Source organism: Dipodomys merriami, unplaced genomic scaffold, assembly GCF_024711535.1.
Source record: "Dipodomys merriami isolate MVZ:Mamm:240054 unplaced genomic scaffold, mDipMer1.0.p SCAF_724, whole genome shotgun sequence".
Classification (NCBI taxonomy): domain Eukaryota; kingdom Metazoa; phylum Chordata; class Mammalia; order Rodentia; family Heteromyidae; genus Dipodomys; species Dipodomys merriami.
Genome location: NW_027206318.1, coordinates 186,552 through 197,397, shown reverse-complemented (window position 1 = coordinate 197,397; position 10,846 = coordinate 186,552). Strand labels below are relative to the sequence as shown.

The 10,846-nt window shown below is 33.3% G+C and overlaps 1 pseudogene; it reads right to left on the bottom strand.

The window, feature by feature from the left end:
• Positions 1–3,053: 3,053 nt before the first annotated feature.
• On the bottom strand, positions 3,054–3,150 carry LOC138818270 (U6 spliceosomal RNA; annotated as a pseudogene).
• Between the last annotated feature and the right edge of the window lie 7,696 nt (positions 3,151–10,846).

Here is a 10,846-nt window from a genome sequence, read left to right as displayed (position 1 = left end):
TGCCAGAATTTGTTACTTTTTATTTCAGTTTTCTCAAGGCTAGCATTTTATTGCTTGTACCACAGCTCCATTTCTATCTTTTGCTGGTTACTTTCAAATCAGAATCTAATGGACTTTTTTTTCTTGGTCTGCTTTCAAACCACAATCCTCAGATTTCATCTTTCTGATTAACTAGTACTAAAGACATGAGTCATCAGTGTGGCTTCTACTTTTTCCTCTATAGTTATCTAATGCACATACTTAGATAGTAATGTAAACTTGAGAGTATAGAAGCAAGATGTACAGTGATGATACTGTCCTGTCAGAAATTCAAGTTAGTAATGTAAATTTCTTCATAAGACCATAAACAAAAAATACTATGATACTCTGTAAGAGAACTCACTATTGAACATATGAGCTTTAAGAGCTTTCTAATAGATCCATTATTTATTGTTACCTAACATTATTAAAATGTATGAGGCATTAGTAAAATAGAAGTCCTATGCATGAGTACATAAATTCCTTGTTTTTTTAAAGACACTTGTTTTCATCTAAAAAAGTAGGCCTGTCTATTGTCTTCATGTGATTTTGATGATTGAAGGTGCTTAGTGAGAAGGTGAAAATGTATGAGTAGTCCTAAACTATCCATTCTCATTTTTTCTTCTTGGAGAATATAATGATCAAAGCAATAGTTCAGAATCAGCAAGCAATAGTTCAGAATCATGCTTCCAGTGCAAGTGGATCACCAGTAACAAATCCTCAATACCATTTTACACAAAGTTTTGTCATAGATACAATCTGCCTGTCTTCTCTAGCTGCTTTACTAGCTTGGACCTATTTCTTTATTGTACAGGAAAAGTGAGATTCAACTGATTTCAGTCAGATCTGTTACTAGAATTACCAAGGATTTAGATTCTTGTCTGTAATTTGGTCAAAGCTATGTCTCTTTATGTAGGCTACTAAAAATGTATTTACTAATTTCAAGTAAATACATAAATTCTATTTCAATCTTTTTTAAAAAATACAATTTTGTTTGCTCTATCAATTGATCAGAGGCATGGATTTTGGGGCTAGCTATGTCATTGCACATCTGTATCTCTCTTCCTTTCTCTATTTCATGGTTCTCATAGATAATATGTTTGCTCCATAATTATCCTAATTAATTTTCCTTTTATATTTTTGGTTGCATCATTTCACTTTTTGCTCTGCCACTTCCCAAATCATTTATATAGAAGGCATTATTTCATATTTTCTCATTCCTAGAATAAGGTGCACATGAAGATATCATTGGTCCTCATTTTCAGTCTGTACCTTTGAATACGGAGGAACATCTTTCCTCTGTTCTCCATCAATTCCCTACTCTCCAGTTAGAATAATTTAGAATAGTAAAATTAGAAAAAGATAATAAAAATCATGGTGAAAAACGATATGCAGAAAATTCACCGGATATTTCTGACCAGTTCAACCAATGTGAACTATTTGGGAAAATTCACCGGATATTTCTGACCAGTTCAACCAATGTGAACTATTTGGGAAATACATGGAAACCTCATTCCCACTGGCTCTCAAAGTCTCTGGTTAGTCAATTCTTAGGAAGATGAGGAACAAGATGAAAAAGTAAGGAATAGTATCAATTGCAAGACAAAAAATGGAAAAGGATCCAAGTAAATTTCTTCATTGGTCTACCGAACATATTCAGCTTACTACAGTGCGGAGACTACTTTTCAAAAAGGCCACTCGTGAATAATAGGGGATGATGATGAGTATACCCCTCTTCATCAGGGGGCCTACAGTGGACACTTAGACATTGTCCGTGAGTTGGTGACTCAAGTGGCAAATGCAATAACTGTAGATGGCTGGACACCCCTGCACAGTGTATATAAGTGGAATAATACCAGAGTGGCTTCTTTCTTACTTCATCATGATACAGATACCAATGCCAACTAAAGGCCTTTTGACCATCTTACATCTTGCTACTGAGAATTGAGATAGCAAAGATACACTGGATCTCCTTCTGTTGAACCATTATATAAAACCAGGTGTGAAGAACAACTTAGAAGAAACTGCATTTGAAATTGCCCAAAAGATAAGTCTTTATCACTACCTCTATGAAGTTGTGGGAGGCTGTACAAATTGTTCTCTTAAGTCCTAATGGTCGGGTTAAGTTTCTTAAATTTCAAAAATGCAAGTCCATCCTTGGTGTCCATACAAAATATTTCCACAATCCAAATAAGGGCAATATCTTTTTTTTTTTTTTGCTCGGTCATGGGGCTTGAACATTGGGCCTGGGCGTTATGCCTGTGCTCTTCAGCTCAAGGTGAGTGCTCTACCGCTGTGGCTCACTTCCAGTTTTCTAGTGGTTTATTGGAGATAAGAGTCTCATGGACTTTCTTTCCCGGGCTGGCTTTGAACCGTGAGCCTTAGATCTCAGCATCCTGAGTAGCTAGGATTACAGGAATGAGCCACCAGCGCCCGGCAACACCAATACTTACTGTAAAAATTCATGAATTCTGTGGAATTCTTCAAAGTGAATTGCCTGCATTGGATGTCAAAATGTATTCAACAGTTTTTGTATACATGTATAATGATTTCTGCAGAGTTTGTGATTTTTTAATCAGAAATAATTTTAATGTATCTGTTGAAATGAGTAGTACAGAAACTAAAGTATTTCTGGTGCTTGTTTGAAAAAGAATATTTTAAAATATTCTATATTCTATGTTTGTATAATGTTCATAATTTATTTTATTCTTTCCTAGATATACTTTGACTTCTATATTATTTTATAATATAGAGGTTCATTAATGTGTCCTTTCAGATTGTATTCCATATAGAAAGTTGTAGATTCCTTTTTTGCCTAGGTCCTAATATTAACTTTCTTTGGGATAAAATGAAAATTTTGTCTAATTTCAAATGTTTTGTAAAGTTTATGCTATGTAAACGCCTTTCTGAGGTGAAGATTTAATACACTAATGCCAAACTAAATTTAATTAAAAGGAATTACGTTTGTTGTTACACTTGTTATTTTGTAATCAACTTTTTAATAACTGTTTTTCATTTCTTGCATCTGAAGAATGAAAAATATGGAATACTTCACAAATTTCCATATCATCCTTGTGCAATTGCCATGTTAATCTCTGTAGTGTAATTTGGGAATACGTGCTGCTGAAGCATGTAGTATCTTCTAAATTTAAGTAGTTAATGATGCAATCTTTATACAGGCTTATATCCATGGGTGCCTACTTGGAACAAGGAATCCTTATTGTTGCTAACAATGCTATTATTTCCCTAAAATTCTGTGAATAGGGAAAAAATTATATGTTCAATTGATTGCTCACATTTGCAATTTTTTTTGTCAATGACAATTTTTTTTCATTTGGAATTTGATCATACTTTCAATAATTTATAGCTAGTCCAAAGGTGATGGCTTTTTCAAGTACTTGTTGATCCAACTGACTTAGGTTTGTGGAGCTAATGGATTCAAAGTAAGCCTTGCTTAAGAGCTACTTCTAACATTCTGCAGCTGACATTTTCCCAAATGAGGTCTTACTGGCACAAATGTCTACCTGACCCTTTACTCTTCTCCCATGTAGGAACAGACCAATCAGAATATCTTACAATGACAGCATAGATTGTTTTACTTGAACAAAATTAATCTTAGTTACAAGGATCATAGAGAGATGAACAGTTCAGTCAGAACTGTTAAGACTAGAAGGTATTTTATCAAAATATAATTGTTTATTATAGCTAACATTTCAAAATTAGCTAAAGCCAAGAAGGTGAAAAACTGATCATATGCATGATTACTTAATGTCCTGGCCTGTCTACCATCCAACCAGGCAGGAACTTACACTACTGCATTTCTATCACCAAATATTTTCATAGTTGCAGGAGAAGTCCAGATGTTTCTTCTAATTATTAGGCCTTAAATTGGTAATGTTTTAATCACAGTGTTTTCTCTTGCCTCCAGGCTGTAAATCTACAAATGGTAAAGGTTTAGGTCCAACTCTATCAAACACTGAGGTAGAGATAATGAAATAATACTTTAAAACAGAGTTGCCTTTGATACTGTAACCACAACAGAACAATGCAAAACATGTGTCTTTTTCTTATATTATATATAGTTATATATTTTATATTTATATGTGCTGATTTTATATTTCACACAGTGAAACTTACTAGAATTAGTTGATAATTCACAAATAAATTAATATTTATTTGCTCCAATAAATAGAATTGGAATATAAATAATTAGGTTTAAAATGTGCATTAGAATATAAAAAGTATCAGCGCAATATCTTTGGTATAAACTTGTGATACATTCTAACTGTTCTTGGTCTTCTGAATTCACCTGGTAAAAAAAACAATGTTGTTTTCCGCTAATCTAAAAGGGATTTTACTCTGCTTCTCTGTTTATTGTTTTAACTCGCTGGTCCCAAACTGTTTCTCTCCATATTTCTGAAGCATTCCTACTAATTATGCCCAAATTTTGCTGATAAGATGTCTAACAAATATTGTTCTTCTGTATGACACAATGATTCCTAGGATCCCAGGTCCCAGTTACCGGCATCATCAGATAACAGAGGCAAGACTTCTCACCAAGGTCCATGCAACATGCCAACACAAAGTAATTGAAGATCCATCTTAATTTCTAATTTCCTATATTTCAGGGCCCCAATTCCTTAAGATGCAGGAATTAGCAGTAAGAAATTGTGAAATGCACGGCAACTTAAAATGAAAGATGAGATCACAAAATTTGAGAGTATGTACAACAATTCAAACATTCAACTTACAGTTGACCAGCCCATATGAGTGAACAAGTTCACAAAATATCTTAAGATTATTTTTAGTACCCCTCCCCTATGATTAATGAAAGATTTTAGTCCTGCATAAGTGAGCCAAGAAGTAGTTCCTGGAAGGATAGATCCATAATTGGTCTACCAAGGCCCAGAAAAATTTACTTAGAGTTCAAATGTAATTCAGAAAAACATTGAGAAGATCCTTAGTGCTTCAAAACATTGGGACTTCAGTACAACATGTTTCAGTGGTATAAAAATGTCACTCTCAAACCAATGATAATCTACATTTAATCTTCTGAAAGTTATACCTTTTCAAATAAACTTTTAAAATCACATTCGCCAAAATAACATTTGACAACTAGATGATACTTAGTGACATTACAAGTTTTTCAAGTGTATTGAGCAAGTTACAATACAGTTGAATTATTTACCCAGCACTAATGCCAAACACGTTCAACCATTCATTAAACTGTAGAAATAGTACCACCCACAATTTGTGTTTTTCAGTAGGGGCCTTCCAGAAATGTGTTAAATAGATCAGCCTCCCAAATTTCAAACCCAAATATTAGCTAATAAAGTAAATGTCATCATTTAATAAGGTACATTTTAAAAAGTCACAAGTAGTTGTCTTATCATATGTAATAATATGTTTTCCCTATCTGTCTAACATAGGAAGAAATATGACTTAAGTCTTGAATATGGGTACTCATCAGAGATATGAAAAACATAAAATGTCTTCTATTTCTATCATATTGCTGTATAGGAATAAATTTTAGTTTTCTTCTTTTTCCAGAACTTATAGGTAGTAGAAAATATTATCCCATAAAAAGTAAAACAATCACACCATTGTACAAAGCCATTTATAAACACTGGTAGTTAGGAATACATTCTATGCCAATTTTTTTACTTTCTTTTTGACTAAAGATTAATCTTCCAAATGGATGAGAATAAAATCATGTTTAGGTGCTTCATGTCTCCTGTCTTGCAAATTTGAATGAACAATGGAAATATAAGCTGACATCAGTTCAAGCATATGCAGTATGGAAACTCCATGAAATGTACATAAACCTTTCAAAGTATTAATAGACAATGTAACAGGATGACTATCAGGAAGTTGAAAAGAGAAAGGAATTATAGTAAAGACATAGAATGAATGAAAAATGAACAAGGGGCAAGTACGGCTAGAATACTCAATGTATACATATGATAAAGGAAGTGGTAAATCTGAAATAATTCTTGGAGAAGGGGTTGGTTGAGAATGATGGAAGGAGTGACTCTGATCCAAGAGCATTGGACAATTAGATTGATATATTTAATTGTAACACTTGCACAACCTTTGGCAATTCAATTAAAAAGCACAACAAAAAACAAAAAACACACAAAAATCACAACCAACCTGAAATCTCTAGAAAGTATGAATACGCCCTCCCCAAATTTTAAGCAGTTAATGAAGGAAAGGTCATCTTGGGAAAAGCAAACAAAACTGTACAAAGAGAGAAGTTTGGGATAGGGGAGAATTTTGAACAGATTTAAATAGATTGTCTAAGGTTATAAATCACCTACATCTGCTGCAAATATTATATTTCTTCTACGAGTTCTCTGTCTGAACTGGATAATCCAGTCGTGAGATACACTTGATAGCTTGTGAAGACAGAATGGAAGAAACAAGATCAAGAACCCATTACTCCACTGGAGAGAAAACAATCCTCTATGTTTTCTGTAATCTCTCTTCATTACTCTTTCTTAATACTTTTAAGTCAATTGATTTTGAATTATATTTTTCCTTCTTTCTTCTGACAAAGTATTTGGTCAAAGTAATTCCTTAAGTATTATTTGCCATTTTTCTTCTTTCATGCTGTTTAATTGGCCAAGCGAGTCTATTAAACTTCCCTCTTGCATTTGGTTGCCATGAAACAACATCTATGTCAATGAGAAGAAATCTAATGTAAAAGTTTGTCTCCAGCAAACAGTCCAAGAAGCTGTGATCACAAATATTTGGCTGTATTTTTTCTTTTACCTTGAAAGTCTTCTTGTATCTAAAGTGCCCACAAAATAAGTACTCCATCACTTTTTGGTTCAATCAATTCTAACCTAAAAAATATATTTTGCAAAGGAGATGGTTAGAGGAAACTGAAAAATACTGCACTTTTATCTTCTATCTTAAAACTCTCCTTAGATACCATATCAGGAACAATGAAGTTATTCTATGCAAAATTATTTCAATAGATTATTTTTCTCTTGGTCTTGCATTTGTTCACCAAGATGTATGGAGGAGAGGAGAGTTAAATCACCTATACCTAGGAAGACAGTGTCTGTTACAAAAGGACAATGCTTCTATGTCCTGCTTCTACGTCCTCCTCTTAGCTCTTGCCTGATTTCCAATTAATCACAGCATTTTGGCTTCAAGTCTAGTGAAGCTGAAAGACTATATGGGCTCCACCACTATTACATCTTCATGATTTCTCTTTTAAAACTCTTTAAGTTGCCTCATTTGGATGTTGAATTTATTTTCATATCTTCATTCAATCTGTTCTGCATTGTAGTGAGGCAAATAGGCTCTGTAAAATCACTTTTGGTAGTAAAATTATTAACACAATTTAGGGCTGGAAAGTTGGCTCTTTGGTAGAGCGTTTGCCTTGAATGCCTGAGGCCCTGGGTTGGATTCCTCAGCACCATATAAGAAAAAAGAAAAAAGACGGAAGTGGTGCTGTGGCTCAAGTGGTAGAGCGCTAGCCTTGACCTGAAGAGCTGAGGGACAGCGCCCTGGCCCAGAGTTCAGGCACCACGACCGGACCTCCAAAAAAATATTAACGCAATTTATATAAAATGTCTGGCTTCCCTTCACTGCTGAAGCCAATACGCTTAGCGAGGCTTTTTAAGAACTATGTTTTCTTACCTTTTCCATTTGCTCAATTCTTTTCTGAACCCAAAAGTTTTTGGCTTATGTAATAAGAGAAGTCTTCATTATCTCATGTTATTAAGGATATTATTTTTTGTGAGCTACTTAGAAATGTGAAATCATTGGTTTGAAGTATCCAATCAGATTTTTTCTGTGTTTCACTGCTTTACATGCAAAGACATTGTGGAAAGTGTTACAAAGAGAAATGGGTAATTCCAACACCTTCTTTCATTGTGGAGGGTACTTTCTCCCTAAATATTTTGACTCCAAATATCTTTTTCAGAGAATTACTGTTTGGTAATTAAAGGTAAATTCACAAATTTTGATGTCTTATTTTATAAGAATTTGAATTTAAATTCCAGTATATCCTTGTTTCAAACAGTAAGAATATATTTCCTGGGTAAGGATAATTCCAAGGGAACCTATAGGATTTACAGCAACGTTTCTGAGGTTTGTTTGTTTTGTGCGAAAATGAGCATCTTCACCCACATTGCTTCCTCTCTACTAAATCTTCGTGAATTTCTTTGCATGAAAGTTTATTCTCCCAGGCAATTTTAAATTTTCTTAATGGCTAAGTTGTTAAAAACTTTGAGCAACTCAAATTTACATGTCAAACTTTAAAACCCTTGAAATTCCTTTATCAGAACTGCGAATTCACCAATCCTAATTCCACGTTTACCATCAAAAAGTTAACATGCTGTTTTCATGATATGGTGTCCATGCAGCTATTCTTTTCCAGTGGCTTTGTACTGCGTATACATAACCATATAAGCGGATGCTAAGCAAAATGAATTCCAAGATATGGAACCAGAATTTTTCAATTGTGGTTGTTGTTTTTGATGAACTATGTGATTTGTTTTCTCTGGGTTTTTCCCCTATTGTTCATTCCTGCTGTATTTGATTTTGTATAGTGTATGCATTTACCTTAAATTGGGCAGGGAAGAGGAAACGCAAAATGGTGAGACAAAGGACAAAGGGAAAACCAATGCAATAGCAACACTCACAGGACAATATATTGGAAATGTACTTTACAGCTTGTGAGGGGTGAAGGAAAACTGTGAGAAAAATGAGGGGGGTAACAAGTTTGAAATGTTTTGTATTCACTACCTTACAATTACTGTAACCTCACTGTACATCAATATGATAATAAAATTGAAAAAATAAGCTGCATAAAATGTAATTTCACTGTATTGGCACAGTAAATATTATTCTTTATGAAGTAATATTTTAAAAATCAATACTATTTGACATCTAATTCAAATTAATTACCTCTTCTTTATCCGAGGGACATCAATGTGATTGTTATCCAACTAGACAATATTTTCATAATATACTTGCTGAATTTATTGAAAAAGAATAAATTTAATACTTTCTCATTCTAAAACAGAAAACACTTTAATGCTATGGAAACCTATAACTTTTAAAATTAAATAAGTTGTTAAGAGGACAGAATACATGTGTTCTTCAAAATTCCTATGAGAAATAACTATTCATAATTATTCATTTTTAATTTCTCAATATTCCATACCTGAGAGATTCAAAACAGTACTTTTTTGCATGTTATGAAATTCTGCAATAGATGCAGTTTCCAATGGGGGTGTTACAGATTGAGAAGTCAACAGAAAAATAGCCACATTCTCATAGAGGATAAAACTATGAAGCATCTGTAATAATTAATTCGTCAATAGTAAGCAATTTTTTTTATCAGAGTAAGCTCTTATTTCTATGACCATCAATCCCAAGATTTATGCCATGAAGTCATCCTAGCCCAACAGTTTCCAACTTGTAAGGGACACCTTAAAATTTCTTAATTCATATAATGAATAGCTTATCTCTATTGTGAAAAATAATACACCTCTGCTAATGTGATGCCCTCCGTGTTCTGGAAAGAACACCACAATAAATTTCTTAATTCATATAATGAATAGCTTATCTCAATTGTGAAAAATAATACACCTCTGCTACTGTGATGCCCTCCGTGTTCTGGAAAGAACACCACAATAAATTTCTTAATTCATATAATGAATAGCTTATCTCTATTGTGAAAAATAATACACCTCTGCTAATGTGATGCCCTCCGTGTTCTGGAAAGAACACCACAATAAACTGAGCTACATCATTTTTCCTTCACTGATATTCTTGTGATCAGATCACTTGCAAATATTATTTAAATTTATATTTTTTAATTATCATAGAGATTGAGGAAGCTAAGATCGGAAAATTATGGTTCAAAGCCTACCCTGGCAGGAAGGTTTCTTAGAATCTTATCTCCAATATACTTCTCCGTAAAAGCCAGACACAATGTGGCACTGAGGCTGAAGTGGTAGGGCACGAGCCTTGAGCATAAACATGCTCAGAGACACTGTCCAGGCCAAGAGTTCAAGCTCTAATCAAACCAATAAAACAAAAACAAAGTTGAATACAAACCCAAAACCTAGCATTTTCCTCAATGTATACAGAGGCACATAAATAAGGAAATGGCTTCCTGTGTTACTTATAGGTTGAAGAAAGAAGATGTCACACAATTACTCTCTTCATACCATTTTAAACCAATCCCTCAAAAAATTGCTGTTTTTCTAAATTTATAAATTACTGTCATCCATTTGTTGGCAACTCTGTCTAGATTATTCTCATTAACATGGTATACATGAACTGTGGGAATTATCTATTAACTATATTCTAATTATAACTCTCTTGAAAGAATATTTTAGGAAAATAGAATGGCAGAATCATTTGTGAATTTTTCAATTAATCCCTCTACTTAAAAAGAATTTTGTAGTATCCTATAGAATATAAGATTACAAACAAAACCAAAATATATATTTTAAATCTAAATTCTAACTTAGCAAGGTCTACAAAGTCCTACATTAGATGAACTTTGCTATTTCTCCAGGCTTAAGCTTTTGAAATTCTTCAACATTTCTTTGGAATCCAAAAGAATGGTGCTTACTCACTTTTGCAAATTTTTGAATGGGAATAATGAGCCATTTTGCATCTAGAATGTTCTGTAATGAAGAAAGCATTTCAAACACAAGTGAGGATTATATATGAGTTGCATTTCAATAGGAAACTTGACTTCTCAAAACATAATGAGAAAATTAGACCCAAATTCCAACTGTGTATTCCTTTCTTGTTGTTTTGTTTGTTTTATTGAGACAAAATTATTCTACCT